Genomic DNA, 16,410 nt, shown 5'->3' with positions numbered 1-16,410 from the left:
TCTAAGAGGTTTACATTACTGAGAACCAAAAACATGAAATGAAATAAATGAAATGAAATGAAATGAAATGAAATGAAATGAAAAAATTCAGTGCATTATTAAATAGTTAAAATATTAGCAAATGATAGACCATATATTTATTCATATAGGAAACTTTCCCATTGCATACTAGCAGCCCCTTCACCAGTTTTTAAGAAGGTAGCATATTAGAATTCCCATCTCTCTGGTCTTGAGGTACGGTATTATGCTCTCAAAAGAAACCCAGAAATTTGAAACATTTTCTAGTTAAGTTAGTGGTTCCATCACAATTTAGAAATTTTAGTGCTTCTGGAAATTAATTTTGGAATTGTTGTATATATTTTGTAGCATGTGAGCATTGTGCAAATGGTTATTTTTGCTTTGGGATGGGTTATTTTGGGGAGATAGAGAAAAAGGAGGAGAAGATTTAGGTTTTGTATTTTTTATATCTGGGGATTCAGAGGATTTCAAACAAAGGTTTGTGAATTTTGAGGCTGTTACTGGGTTTTCATTGCATTGTGATTAGCATTTGCTTAGTTTGTTGGAAACTGGAAAGAGGCTGAATAATAACCTTGTCAAAGTTATTTAATTTGGGAAAATAGCATAATTTGACTATGTAAAGTTAAAGAGATTGTTTTTGGAAATAAGAGGTTGCTCGTTGTTTTTACGAAATAAATCTATTTCACTTCTTCATTGGACACTGAGCCTCTGGTGCACTCCTGACCCACAATGTAACCTTCTATATTTCTCCTTTTGATTTACCCAAACCAGAAGACCAATTTCCTATAGTAGCCAGGCTTCTTGATGCAGTCTGAACTTATGAGCTAGTATGTTTGAAGTGCTTTGGGAAGATTTGAATTGAGGCTAGACTGAAGTGAAGAAGAAAGTGTTTCTTTTTATAATTGCAGACTCTTCCTTTAGGAATGAAAATGTAATCAAGTGCTTTTAATTAAAGAACAATCACTAAATAGCTAAGGAGGGAAGTTTCCCATGAAATCTTGTTCTATTTATATTGCTTACATTTTATTACACATACCCAATTAGGGATTGTTGCGGGGAATAGGTAGCCACTAAAGCTAGCCCACGTTAAAGTTTTATTGTGAGACTTCTGGGGAAACTCAAGGGACCTGACATTTATGGCCAGAATTTTAATTTCTAGGGAGTTTTTATTTTAGGAGAAAGGTTAAACATAACAGCTTATTTTCTTATTTTGCTCCACAATTTTAAAGAGAGAGGCACATCTGTGACATTGATTTCAATTATGAGAATCAGGTACAAATGATACCTCCAACAAGCAACAATTCTTTCTTCATAATCTAGCAGTCATTGAAGAAGTATGTCAGTTTACTTGAAGAGCTTTTTAAATAAATCAATTAGTAAAACTTTGTCAATAGAATTGATTTTAAATATTTCCTTCGGAGTTTCCTGCAACCATGTCTTCAACATTGAAAAATGATGCAATTTTCTTTCAGATCAATCAGTGAACACACTGAATCACTTCTTTGAATTTCCATATTTCATATCTTCTCCCTTATTAAATCTGCGTGTTTATTCTTCAACTATCACCCTTTTCCATGTTAATACATCAGATGCATCAAAACTTTGTAAACTTTCCTTAATTATCTTTTAGTTTTCATATTTCTGTCCAGAAACCTGACCCCCTTCATATTCCAGAATCTATTTTTTTTTTCCTCTTTCATGCTAGAAGATTTCTCCACATGTTTGGTGATCCTTGGCTATCTCTCTATATTTAAGAGTAAGGGCCTCATACTTATTTGGAAAGCCTATTTATAATGGAAATGTATTAATAGGAAAGGTTTACTACCATGTGATAAGGTGGTAATATAGCTTTTTAATTTGGAGAACCTTCATCTCATGGCTTATATGTTTTCTCTGGGCCTTACAGTTTCTCTAGAGAGGACTTCTCCAATTTTAGGCTTGGAGAGTGAAAGCCTAGTGGACCGTGTTCTGGAAACAGACAAAAGATGACCTTCAGGTCACCATTTAATAAAGGGTTTTGCGCTTCGTCCCCTGTTACTCAATAAAACATCTCACCCTGTTATTCACTATACAAATCTCTACAGTATAAACCTCTGTTCATCTGTTGGGGTAAGGAAAGACATCTACTTATGTCTTAGGTAAACTTAGGTAAACTTTCAAGTAGTCCTGTTGGTTTATTCATACACTCCTTCCCCATTATACACACAGATACACACACCTTCAGAGTACATATACCGTATATACATATGTATACCTTCAGAGACACCTGGTGTTTCCATATCTTGAGAGCTTCTGGGCTTTTTGGTAGAATTGCCAGCTTCTTACTGGCTTCAATTTAGGACGAAGTTTCAGCTTTATCTGGTTTGGTAGCAGTCACTGTTCATCCATCTGTCTTCCAACAGAAGAAGACATTTCAGAAATGTGTTTGATATTGCTTATCTGGTATGTTCTCTCCCATTTTTCATCTTTAGATTTATGTTTTAAAATTCTTTCACGTTCAGTTTAGTGTGGTTTTGTAAGGACAAGGAATAAGTAAATGCATGCATCCACAATTATGCTTAATCAGAAGTTTGTAAAGTATCTTACGTGCAAATAGATAGTGATACCTCCATAGTGTGAGATTAAGCTTATTTAAAATATTATCAGTTTATCACTATAATATCTGCAAGTTAGGAGAGGGCATAAATACGATGAAAGCATAAAGGCCTGCCTTTTCCAGCTCTCATGCTGTTCTCTCAGTAGAAGAACTAATTCACCTGAAGCCTTTACAGAGCCTCCTGCCTGAGTTCTCCAGTTTTACTTTGTAGATCCTTCTGTTGTGATGCTTAGTACCTTTTCCTCTGTTTATCTTTTTTCTCACTAAGCTCCATCTACTTAAAGGCAAATATTAAGCTTTATTCATCTTTGTACTCCATGATGCACAGTGCTTGCTTTGCATGTAGTAGGTACTCCATACATGTTTTCTTTAAAAATGTTGAATGAATGTGTTAATAATATGTCCACATTTTCAAGGAACTTATATACGTCATATATGAAGTAATTACTCTCCAATCTTTCCTCTTCTCTTCTTCTTATTTCCCCCACTCCCAGCAAGCAAGATATACTTTTACTCATTATTTGAACTATAAGTAAATGTGAATATATTTCATTATATTTCTATTGCCTACTTAGCTTTTACAATTTACCCAGAATTTTTTAATCATTTGAGGTGTTTTACTTTTCAAAACAATTTTCTCCAGGATGAGGCAACATAATTTTTTATATTTTGGCATTTATTGGCATTGTTACCTCATAGGATAAAGATAGATAGTATAAAGTAGTGGCGAGGCTTAGACACAATTGTTAATTTAATTCAAGAGTTATTTGCTGCTCTTTTATGGATGATTAATATTCCATTATGTATATATATGTATATATACACATACATTCCATTGTGTATATACATATATATGTATGCATATATAAATATACATATATATGTATACGCATATATATGTATATGTGTATATATATGTGAATGAATGTACAACTTCTTTACCCATTTATCAGTCAGTGGACATTTGGTCTCTTTCCATAATATTGCTATTGTTAATAATGCTGCTATAAACATTGGGGTTCATGTGCCCCTTTGAATCAGTATTTTTGTATTCTTTGGGTAAATACCTAGTAGTACAATTGGTTAAATGGGTAACAGGCATTAAGGAGGGCACTTGTTGTGATGAGTATTGGGCATTGTATGCAAGTGATGAATCACTAATTCTACTTCTCAAACTAATATTGCACTATATGTTAACCAACTAAAATTTAAATAAAGAACTTGAAAGAAAACAAAGAATATTTACTGCTGGTGTTATTTTTAGGATATTGTGCTTAGTACTGTTTAAAAGTCAAAATGAGTAAGAAAAAATCCTGCCATTAAGAAGTTTACACTACAATAAGTGGAAAAAAATAGGATGGTACTTTATAAAAAGGTAAAAAATAATAGTAAGTGCTGTGGAATTCAGAAGAGAGAGGGCTCACAAATATATGGAATCATGAAGGGTGTTTTGGAGGTCAGTTATATTTCAAATTATGCTTTGAAGGATAGTAGAAAGGAGAGTGAATCCAATTGAAGGGATGAGAAAGTGGAGTAAGAGGCAGAAAAAATAAATAACTAGATGTGTTTGGTAATAGGACTTAACTAGTTCATTTGTCTGGAGAGAATAGAAGATATACAGGGATATACAAAAGAAAGAGCTGGAAAACATAATCTAAGTCATTTTGTAGACTGCTTTGAATGTCAGGCTAAGGTATTTTTGCCCAGTGAAGAAGTCAACAGGGAGGCACTGAAGGTTTTTAGATTATAATGTTTGAATTATAAGAATATTAGTGAAGCAGATGTGTCAGAAGAGAAGCAAAGAAGGAGAGACCCATTACAAAGCTACTCTTTTAGTCTGGGTAGAAAAATTGATTTCCTGAAAAGATTAAAGACAGTAAGAATAGAACATAATTTTTTTATATATCTTCATTAACATCGATTGAAATTACGAATCAATTATTTACTTATCCATTGTCTGTATTACCCAGTAGAATGTAATCTCACTGAGAGAAAAGATTTTGTCTGTCCCCTTCAGCTCTGATCTCCAATGCCTGGAATAATGTTTGCAATATATAGTTGCTCAGGAAATGCTTCTGGAAGGAATTAAGGACACAGAGCAACAGGAAGAAAATCAGATAGGTCAGTCTCAGGTGCATGAATTAAGTGAAATAAATTCAAATAGGCCAGTAATCCCAATTAATGAAAACAGAGTAAACTCTTCAATTAAAAGACAGAAATGGCCAGACTGGATTTTTTAAAATCCCAGTTGTATGCTATCTAAACATTCATACTTATAACATAAATATATAGCAAAGATAAAAGTAAAAGGTTGGAAAAATTATCCCAAATAAATATTAACCAGAAGAAGCCTACTGTAACTGTACCATTATTAGACAAAATAGATTTTAAAGTAATTTAAAGTTAAATGGAACATATAAATATACACATATATTTATATATAGACATTATGTATACCTAAAATTATATTAAAAATATATAAAGCATAAATGGATAGAACTAGATGGAAGATCAACAAACCCACAAACTAAAGAGATTTTAACAGACTTGTCTCCGTAACTGAGACAAGCTTTCATGTAATAGGACTTTATAGAACTTACATTAGTTTCCTTTCAAGCATTAAAGGAATATTTAGACTGAGTGAGAAAAAAATGGCATTGCAGACTGGAAGAATGGTGTAAGCTAAAAAACAAGGAGCAAAGATGAAGAATACAGCTGACACACAGAAGGCATGGGGAATGAGAGCGGGCATTGACTGAGGATGAGAGTGCAGAGAGATAGGCATATGGGGGGATGACCGAGAAGAGTCTGACATGAGATTGAAGGTTTCAGGTTGGGGAGTAGCACAATCCGACTGTTTAGGAAGGTCATTTGATGAGAATGTGAAGAACAGAGAGTAGAATTTGGAATGAAGAGTGAGTAGGAAAGCTGCAGTAATGGAGACTAGTTGGGAGTTCAGGCCTGAGCCAATGAGGCCCTGAGTTAAGGCAGTAATATCAAAGACTGATGGGAAGATTCAGGTTTGGTCAATGTTATGGAAAGATAATTGTTAGTGCAAGTAACTTATTGAAGGGGGAAATATCAGTATGGCTCTCAATTTCTGACATGGGTGGAGGATAGTGCCATTAACCAAGAGCGTATAACAAGGGGCCTGGTTTCAGGGAATATGCCTGTGATACTTCAGGTTTAGAATACATTTTTCTTTAAAATTAATTTTGTAATTTAAAAATGCCTGTGATAGTACAACATTAGAAAGTGCCATACTCTCTTATAGAGTTTTTTCCCCCTGACATGTAACTGGGTTTATGACATCTCTGCATTATGATATTATGTGTACAAGTATCACCTGGGAGATCTTACCTCAAATTGGGAGACCTGAGCTTAAGTCCTGACTCTGCCATTGCTGTGTAACCTTGTTTATATCTGATGTTCTAGTACATGTGATTATATCTTTTTGTTAAGCAACAATTTAGATAATATCTGGATGTAGTAGGTTTCACAATGCATGCCTTAAAACCAAATCTCTAAAAACCATATGAATTTAGTTTCCCTCAAATATGCATGATCTGAACTAGTGAGTCTGTGTTACCTCTGTTGGATTCAATGCAGTTCCAGCAGAATTTGATGACATACTTCAAAATCTCTGACTTCATATTTCAGGTTCTTTCCCTATTTTAAGAACTAAGCTTTAAAAAGTAAAAACTTGACAATAATCATTGTGATAATGTTAATGGTGAAAGTAGAGAGCTTCTTATGGCTCAAGTTAAAACATTTCAAATGCCTTTCTTATAATGACTTCACATTACAGCTATTTAGATCTAATTTATATTTGAGGAATTAAGGGTCTGAGAAGCCAAAGTAAGTTTCTAGAGGTTGCATACAGCAAGAAAAGGTTGAGGCTTGAATATAATTCCAGCTCTCTGATTCCAATATCTGCCTTCCTATAATTGTACAAAGTGCTATGGGAAATTGGACTTGAATTTGATAAATCAAAAAAATGTTATTTATAGAGTACCTTCCTGTATTGAGAGTATGTCTGCTGCCTTAAGTTTCTCAGACAACACAGTATATTTCTTACAGATCAGGCAATAGTCTTGCAGTTTGTGTAGAGAAAAGTGTTGTGTCTATTCTGGGTGGTAAAAATGATCAGCACAAATGCATTTATGATATTTATCCCCTTTCATAAACTTATACATTTTCTTTGTGTCTTTTCATCAATATAATCATTTAATTTAGTAATTATGGCTTTTCTTGCTTTAAAGTGGTAAACCATGGCACTATGGTATGCCTTGAAATTTTCTCGCTAAGAGATAAATTAAATTCCGTTAATTCTCAGAGCTGAATCAAATTGACTTTAGTGATGACTATTTTAAAGTGTGCAATCATGTGTTGTCCTTAGAAAAAGTCAACAATGACTATATATATTAAAAATATGTATTTTTTTCTAAGGTGCTTGAAGAATTTGATGACTGTAATTGCCACTAAGTGGTAGGTTTTCTAATAATGACTTTAGTGTATGTCATGGCTACGTTGGTGTCTGTGCCAAACAAGGGTATGCTTCGTAGAGTCCAGTAGCATATTCATTTCATTTCATAAAATTAAAAATCATCTACCAATTGTCCTTAGCCCTTGCCATGTTCTGGGAAAGATTCCAAGCATTCTGTCAGATAATATGGTATATTTTTGCTTAATATCAACACTAGTAGCGACAATAATAAGAGTTTACACTAGCTGTGTACCATGTACAGGAATTGTGCTAAGTAATTTACATGTTCCCCTTACCTTATCTAGCATTTGGTGCTAGATACACTTATTATCCCTATTTTAGAAATGAGGACCATGAGACTCAGAGAAGTTAATTAACTTGCCTAAGGTCACACAGACAGTATGTACAAGAACTTGGATTTGATCACATATTCTGCTAAAATGTGTTCAAAGACTCTGTAAATAGAATTTGCACAGTTCTGAAAGCAGTGGAAACAAACATAATGCCTGTTTGTTTCTGTGGCCTGACACCTGGGTCATCATTCATGACAGCTTGACGCACACTTACTGATTCCGAGTGTCAGTTGAGAATTGCTGATGCAATGGCCCCACAGCGCTCACATGTGTTGGAAAATTCCACACTGATCTTTATGAAAAAGCAGCTGCCTAAGCTTCTGAGGTTGGCTTTTTTGGTCATGGTGCATAATCTGAGTGTTGGGGAGTCGGCATGCCTGAGGTGTGAAGATGATGATGTACTTCCTGTAGGCACGAAGGCGCTCAGAAATAAAGCATGGCCACCGATCGGTCATTTGTGTTCTTCCTGTTCAGGATTTTAAAAAAGAAACTAAGGTCAATTAACTGGGAAACTTAACCTCTTTTAGCTTGTCTTTCTTTGCATAGGCTTTTTGCCTTTTAAATAAATCATTTTTCTCTTCTCTCCTTCCCCACCCCCTATCCATTTTGAACACGTTCTTGGATTTCTCTTGCTGGGCCTAAGGAGCAGACTGCTTATATTCAAGAATGATTTGGAGGGGATAAAGTGTGCAAGATTTTGAATTCTTGCCATAAGTCCCTGGCAGACAGCCAGGCAGCCTCAGAGGAATAAGGCTAATGAAGGGAGGGTAAAGAAGATCCGGGAGTGCGGCTGGTAATGCAGTATTCATTTAATTGGGAGCAGGTACCGGTGCAAACTTCTCCATTTTAATTGGAAAAAGGGAAGGGGATTGTTAAGGAAGAAGGAAAAAAGAATGCATAAAGTTTTCAAGCTGAGGAGCCAAAGGCAGCCCTGTCTATGCCAGAGAAAGAACTCAATTTAGGGCAATTTGCTCTGCAAGCTGGGCTGCAGCCTCCCCTGGGAATAGGGATGAGGAAGAAAATGAAACCAAAAGAGAACTTGATAAAATCACCTAGCACAGACAATCTCAGTAGAATAGGTTTTACTGAGTTAAATCTGCCCCAATCAATATGATTCTTTTCATATAAGTTACAAATAAAAAGCCACAAGATTACAATAAAAATCGAGACTCGAGCGATGCTGATGTTGCACCTGGGAGTCTTAAGAACTTGTTATGGAATATATGTTTTTGCAACTATAATGTTTGTTTTTCTTTTCACCCTGGTCACGCGAATCAACTCTTTGCTTTCCCTCCCCAACCATCCAGTTTTATATATTGTTTTAAAAAACATTGGCGGCAACTCTTTCTGCTTAGTTTCTTTTGCACTGGAGGTTGGAGATCTGTGGTATCTTTTGTCTTGAAATGTGTTGAATTGCACATAGGACTGATTTCTCATGCTAATGATACAAAGAGACTTTTTCCTATTGTACATTGTATGACATAAGTATTTATAACATTAATGTATTAGTAAAACAATAAAGAGGCAAGGTTTCATATGGCAAGAGGAAGCAACGCTTTTTGATGCACACGAGAGACTATTAAAATCAAACACAAATCCTATAATTTCATGTTTAATAACCATCAGTTCTCAATAATCTTTGACTGTCTCGCATAAATGGGAGTTTTAAGCAGCTGATTGTTTTAACGCGATAACTATAATTTTGATTCTTTGTGAATAAGGAGGCGGAGGACCAAGCAAAGCATTTAGGTCTTTCTGCCAGTGCGGTTGACTAATCAACGACGAACTTGGAGAGAAGAGTCTTTATTTTAGTACATAAAAATACATTTTAAAGATAAATATAAAGAACTTATTTACAGCTTAAGTTTCCTGGCAAGTCTAGGTTATTAAATCTCTTTAAACTTATTCATAATGGGTAATAAAAAGGAGACGATGGTTCTTCGTTTAGATAGATTTTACCTTACATACAGGCTGCCATATATTCGGTCTTGGTAAACCTGATGAATAAGTGCCCATGATCATTTCATCTCTGATAATTTTGCTTGTGGGATGGGGAATTTTAAATGCTAGCGGACTGTGACCTGCTAATTTGACTTTACCTGGATTACTAAAAATATAAGATTAAAAAAGAAGAGATTTTCTGGGCAGAAGAGAGTAACGTCTTAAAATGTGGTACAGTTGTCACCCCCAAATATTCCATTTTTCCCCCTCCATACCATGCTGGATAAATGAATTAATCTATGCACCAAAAATATTTGTAGAGAACCTCTAAGCTAAGCACTGTGGAAGATGCAAAGATGAAAATAAAATAACACAGTCCCTATCATCAGGAAACTTACTTTCTAAATGGGAAAGCCAAACTAAAATACAAAGGCTAAATATAAAATCATCAGCAGAAGAAAAAATGTTCCCAAACAATAGAGAGTTGTTGATGTCTCAACTTTTTTTTTCTAGTTCTCAATGCATAATATCTGAATATGGACAATTGATGCCATATCTTTGGAGAAGCAGTGGATCTACTGCTTGGTTTGTTGAAGGCTATGAAGGGTTTATGGAGATGATGGTACTTGACCTAGTTTGTATTTAGGAGGGCAAGAAGGGAATGTGGGAGGCGATATACCACATTCAGGAAATTATATATTTTAATCAAAGTTGAGAGACTGGGAGGAAAGAGACTAGCTAACATATTTGGGGAACACTGATTATAACAGAGTGTTCTAGAAAATTAAGGAAAATTAGTTGAGGCCCAATTTTTGGAAGGTTGTGATTAAATGTTTTCTTTATCTTATAGTATAGAAATGTCTAAAAAAATTTTTTTAAAGGATAAAAGGGCTCTTTGAGGAAGACTGACCCATGGCAGCATATGGTATAAATTAATGGTACAGAGGCCTCACATGTGCTCACAATCCCATGTTTTCCCATGTGACCCAAATATTCTTTCTCCCATGCTGTTGTCTATTCTGGAGACTCCACCCATATAATTGCCTCACAGAGCTGCACCTCCTGCCTAGGCTGACAGCTGCCCACCTATCTTCTTCAGGTGTGGCTGCCTAAAGAGCTGCCAGCCCTCAGAATGCCACAGAAATGCAGAGTGGAGGGAAACAATTTCTCTTGTGTCAAGAGTTAAACAAAGACTCTCATAAAGACATTGCAACAGCTTCTGTCTTATAAGCCCTCTAAGAATCACAGTAAATATCTCATAAGACAGTTCAGTAACATTATTGCCTTTACCTCTGGAACCTCTGGAACCTTTGGAATCAAGGGCTCACACTTGGATGGGTCAGGCAGGAAATGGATGCCATGTCCTCCATTATTCTTAGCTCGCCAGAGTTGGTAGCTTATAGACCCATATAAGCGTTTCTCTTCTTCCTCAATTATAAAACCATATATCCACACAAATCAGTGGTTACAAACAAGGATTGGTGTGCATTTAATATGAGTAGGTGGGAGAAGGGGTCTCCTCTACAGCTCAGCCACTCAAGGTGCTCTTTTTAGCTCTGTAGACTACTATTTAGGTGATGTGGTTTAGCCTCTGGGTAAATAGTGAATTAGAGGATTTGCCTTCTTATCATACTCACTGTTGTTTTTATTCACCTATTGCCATGGGAGCATATTTTAAAAAGATGCCACTAATTAAAATATTTTTGTGAGTGGGAGGGGCTTTTGAACTCCTTGCCTTTTTTGTAGAGTTATTGACTGTAGCACCTTTTTGTTATCTTTAGGTGAAGGGGTCTGGGGATCTTTCTGTCATGACATTTCTCAAAATATGTTACATAGATTACCACCTGCTTCATTAATGTGTTAGATAACTCTTTGCTGATAGTCTGGTCAAATTTCTGTAAAAAAAGAGTAACTACAAGAGGTAAATTTATAAAAGGTAAAATTATTTCTACGTATATTTATATAATGGGGATAACAATATTTTATAATGTTTTAATTTCAATAATACCGATGTCACAGCTGAATAGCTATTAGAAAAATGCATTAATTAAAATCCTGTTTGTGGATCAATTATGGATGAGAATTTCTTATTCGTTTACATATGGCCTTGTGTCTTTTTGAGAACTGTCATTTTATACAAATGTTAATTGAAGATGTATCTCTGCTGGGGAGGACATACTCATGAAATTCAATGTGTTCTCTCTTGGAGACAGCACCGATGACTATATTAATGTAGAAAGAACCAAGTTCAAGTGTCAAAAACAAGTTATACCATTGATTTTGTTAGACAATACCAGATTCAGATTCAAATAACATTTATGGAGCCCCTAATTTGGCCAGACATTGTGCTATCATATATCTATTATTTAATCCATAATTTTTCAGAGCCAGGAACAAATTTGGTATTCCTATTCACATTTACAGATAAGAAATATACAATCTAAATAAGTTAGATGGTGACTCCATTCCTGGTGAATAATAGATATGGACTTGAAACCAGGGCTCCGTGATGCCAAGGTGGAAGTTAATTAGTGATTTTGCTATTATTAAATTTAAGACCTCAGCCCAGCTTCACTTTATTTCAAAATCTACAGTACACTCCTACAGTTAACTGAAGAGTGAACATTCTTTTGAATTACTACATGTATTTGGCGGATGAGGACAATATATGAGAAAACTGTATTTCTACTTTTGATAGGAATATCTTTTTTTTTTTTATTTAAATTCAAGTTAGCTAACATACAGCATAGTCAGTCTTGCCTTCAGGGGTAGAACCCAGTGATTCACCTCTTACATATGATAGCCAGTGCTCATCCCAAAAACTGTCCTCCTTAATGCCCATCACCCATTTAACCCTTACCCCACCTACCCTTCAGCAACCCTCAGTCTTTTATGATTTGCATCCTCTGTGTTTATCTTATTTTTCCATACTTTACTCTGTGTTCAGCTGTTGAGTTTCTCAAATGCCACATGAGTGAAATCATATGATATCTTTTTATATAGAGTAATGATGTGCTAATCAAATGGCACATGCTTCCCTTTACATCGTTCTAGTTTAGGTGCTAAGAGACTATTAAATTATCTGACTGTGATTATATTATGATGCCTTAGATAGTTTTGTGCAGCTTAAAATAATTTCTAAACCTTTTCAAGTCAATGACCTTTTTTAGTTTATTAGTGCCAAATATTTTAATTTTTTCCAGCTTTTTATTTTGAATAAACGTAAACTTATGGATAAACTAAAAAAAATAATGTAATGAACACTTACATGCTTTATCTAGATTCACTAGTGGTTAACCAATTTACTGGTTTTCTAATCCCTCTTTCATACATATAGATACATATTTGCTGAGCCATTCGAAGATCAGTTGCGGATATCATCATTCACCCCTAACAGCTTCAACATATATCTCTTCACAAGGACATTCTTTTTCATTACCGTAATGTTATTGTCACAACCAAACTATAGAATATCAATGTAAAAATATTATCTGATATCAGCCCATATTAAAAACTTCCCAATTATCCATTTAGTATCCCTTATAGTTATTTTATTTTTCATAAGCTCATAATTCAGTTTTCAAATTTCATTTTCAATATTTTGATAAAATCATGATTCAATCAGATATTATTCAGTACATTCAATTTTCTTAATTTCTTTTAATTTAGAACAATCCCTCTCTTATTTTTCATTACTCTGGGACTTTCAAAAAAATGTCTAGGCCTGTTGTTTTGTATAATTTCCTACTGATTATTTCTATATTATTGGAATCAAGTTAAACATTACTGTCAAGAACACTATACAGATTATATTGTGCCTTTCTCACTGTATTAAATCAGAGGACATATAATACTGACTTTTTCCTTCATTGGTGATGCTAACTTTAATTATTTGATTAAGATGGTATCTCTGAGATTTTTCCATTGCAAAAGTATCCTGTTCTCTTGTACTTGATAGATAACTGTGGGTGATACTTTAAGATATATGAATATGCTGTACTCAAAATTTCATTCAATATTTCTAGCATTCATGCTGATATTGTTTGAATCAGTGATTACATTAGTGCTTGCAAAATGATGATTTTCTATTTATGTCATTCATTTTACATTTATTAATAGAACCCTTTAAGAAAGAACGTCCTCTTCTTCCCTCCCTCTTTTGTTTTACTTCCTTGCTTTCTGGCTAAGCAAAATATTTCAAGTTCACGAAGACCAGGAAGCAACCATTTCTCCAAAGATCTTTAGTTTATTTTGGTGGGGAATTGAATTTAGAAACCAGCAGGGGCACCTGGGTGGCTCAGTCAGTTAAGCATCCAACTTTGACTCAGGTCATGATCTTACCATTCATGAGTTTGAGCACCATGTTGGGCTCTGTCCTGACAGCTCAGAGCCTGGAGCCCACTTCAGATTCTGTGTCTTCCTCTCTCTCTGCCCCTCCTCTGCTCGACTTGCACTCTGTCCCTCTCTTTCAAAAATAAATAAACATTAAAAAGAAACCAGTGTCTGGGTTCACTAGGTGCATATCATTTCACACATTTCCAGGGTATAGGCTAAAAAAATGTGTGTAAATACATATATGTTTTTTTTTATTCTGATAGATACATTGCAGAGTTTTTCACTGTTTCCTCAGTCCATGTTTGAATCTTACGTTTCCCACTTCTAAGAACATCAGTATTTTTACTCTATGTATTCTACAGTTTTCACATGATATAGGATTAGAATTTAGAATTACTACACTATACCACTATATCAACAGCAAACTTGCTAAATAACATTCAGATTAAAAAAAATCCTTTTGTCTTTAAAATATATCCCACTAGGGGTTTAAAGTCATAACACTTTATTCAGAAGTTACTTAGATTTGTGTGTGTGTTCATGCACGTGCATTTGTGTTATAAATCTGATATATGGTTAAATTCATTTGTTTCTATTTGTATTCAATTGCAATGTTTTCATATTCTTGTCTTCCTTTACTTTTTGATTATATAAAGAATTTATATGGCTCACACATTAAATAATATATATAGTNTGCCAGACATAGTATTTTAAAGTATAAATGTTTATTAAAATATATATTAAAACATAATTATTAATATACAATTCATATATGAATTGTATTGATATATATATCAATATATTTATATTAATTCATTATTTAATACTACTTATACTATAGAGTATATGCTATATATTTTATACATTAGATCATTATTATATATAATGTATGCAAGTGTATGAATCATAAACGTTTTATTCTTTTCTGCTTCTTTTACCTTGTTCCTACTTACTATCTTTAGATAACCATTTTTATTCATTTGTTTTATTTTTTCTCTGTCAACTTGGCAAAAATAAGCAAAAAAATACATAACACAGAGAAACCCACTTAAATACATATCTTCTCTTTCCTTATCATTCCTACACAACAGATAGCAAGAATTTTTTTTTCATTAAACAATATGTCCTGAAAGCCACTCCTTATCAGTTTATAAACATCTCAGTCTTTTTATGTAGCTACATGGTTCTCCATAATTTGAAGATACAGTAGTTTATAAAAATCTATAGCCTACTATTGCAGGGCATCTAACTTCTGTTCAATATTTTGCTGCCATTATTATTATTATTATTAATGTTCCAATAAATGGTATATGTGTTTTTTGTAGTACGGAGAATAGGTCCTCAGAGTAAATTCCCAGAAGTAGAACTGCTGAGTAAAAAGAAGTATTTAATTTTGATAGTTACTGCCAAATTCTCCTTCATCAGGGTGGCATAATGTTATGTTTTCACCAACTATGTATGAGAATGTGTTTCTTCACAACCTCCCCAGCAGACTGTATTGTCAAGCTTTGGATTTGTGTCAATCTGATAAATGAGAAATAGTTAATAAGGAAAGTTTTAATCTTAATTTTTATAAATTAAGAATCTTAAAATCATTTTCGTATTTTGTTTTTCCTATGAAGCATATATTCTTGTCTGGTTGCTCATAGTTTAGAGTTTGTTATATTTATGGAATACCCTTTATCTGCAATGTATACTGCAAATAATTTCTCATATTTTGTATTTGTTTTAAAAAATTGCTAATTTTGATTTTTCTTCCCTGGTAAAGGTTATTTTCAAATATTTTATGTAGCTCAGTTCATCTATTATTGTATCTGGATTTTAGTGAAAGTTAGAAAGGCTTTCCTTATAAAGAGGTTATAAAAGAATTTCACCAATGTTCTGTTCTAGTCTATGTATGGTTTCACTTTTTATATTTAGATAATTTATCCATTTTTAGTTTATTCTGACATATTTGGAATATAGATGTGATGTTTTTCCAAAAGGCTATCCATTGTATTAATACCTTTTATTTCAAAGTACATATTTTCCTCAGACATTTGAAATGCCAGCCTATTCTATATTAAATTTACATATGTACTTAGGTCTCTCTCTGTACTTTCTATTCTGTTCCATTCATATTCTCATAATACCCTGTCTTAATTTTGTCTTAATAGTTGGTTGTGCTAGATGCCCTCTTGCTCCTTTTAAACAAATTTTTCTAGCTTTTTCACCATAATTATTTTTCTACAAGATTTTGCAACTTACTTAACTGGCTCTTATTTAATATTTTGTGCAGTCATGTTAAGTTTATAATTAACATGTTGACAATTGACATCTTCATAATGTTGACTCATGTTATCCAAGAAAAGTAATAGTATTCCATTTGTTCATGTCTATTGTTCTGTCTTTCAGATTATTTTAAAGATTTTTTCAAATATGTTATTCACATATCTTATTAAATTTATTCCTTAGTACTTAATTTATTGTGGTAGCCATCGTACAGCATTTTTTTCCATTCTACCTTTTGCTAATTTGTGTGTATAGGTGACATCAATTTGTATATATTATTTGTCTTTTTTTCTACCATATATGATTTTTTATTTTGGCCTTAGTTTAATCATTGAATTCTCTGGAAGTTTACATATATACTATTATGTCATCTTCAAATAAAAATAAATTTATATATCTATATATTGATA

General features: G+C 33.6%; 1 long non-coding RNA gene across 1 annotated transcript in view; it reads left to right on the top strand.

Annotated features, from left to right (window-relative positions):
• The window catches only part of LOC144232050 (uncharacterized), a 561,855-nt gene that overhangs the window by 101,195 nt on the left and 444,250 nt on the right, over positions 1-16,410 (top strand). The gene's annotated exons all lie outside the window — the stretch shown is intronic.

Source organism: Crocuta crocuta, unplaced genomic scaffold (genome assembly GCF_008692635.1).
Source record: "Crocuta crocuta isolate KB4526 unplaced genomic scaffold, BGI_CrCroc_1.0 scaffold194, whole genome shotgun sequence".
NCBI classification, from domain to species: domain Eukaryota; kingdom Metazoa; phylum Chordata; class Mammalia; order Carnivora; family Hyaenidae; genus Crocuta; species Crocuta crocuta.
Note: the sequence above shows the minus strand (reverse complement) of the source record. Positions and strands in the feature narration are given on the sequence as shown.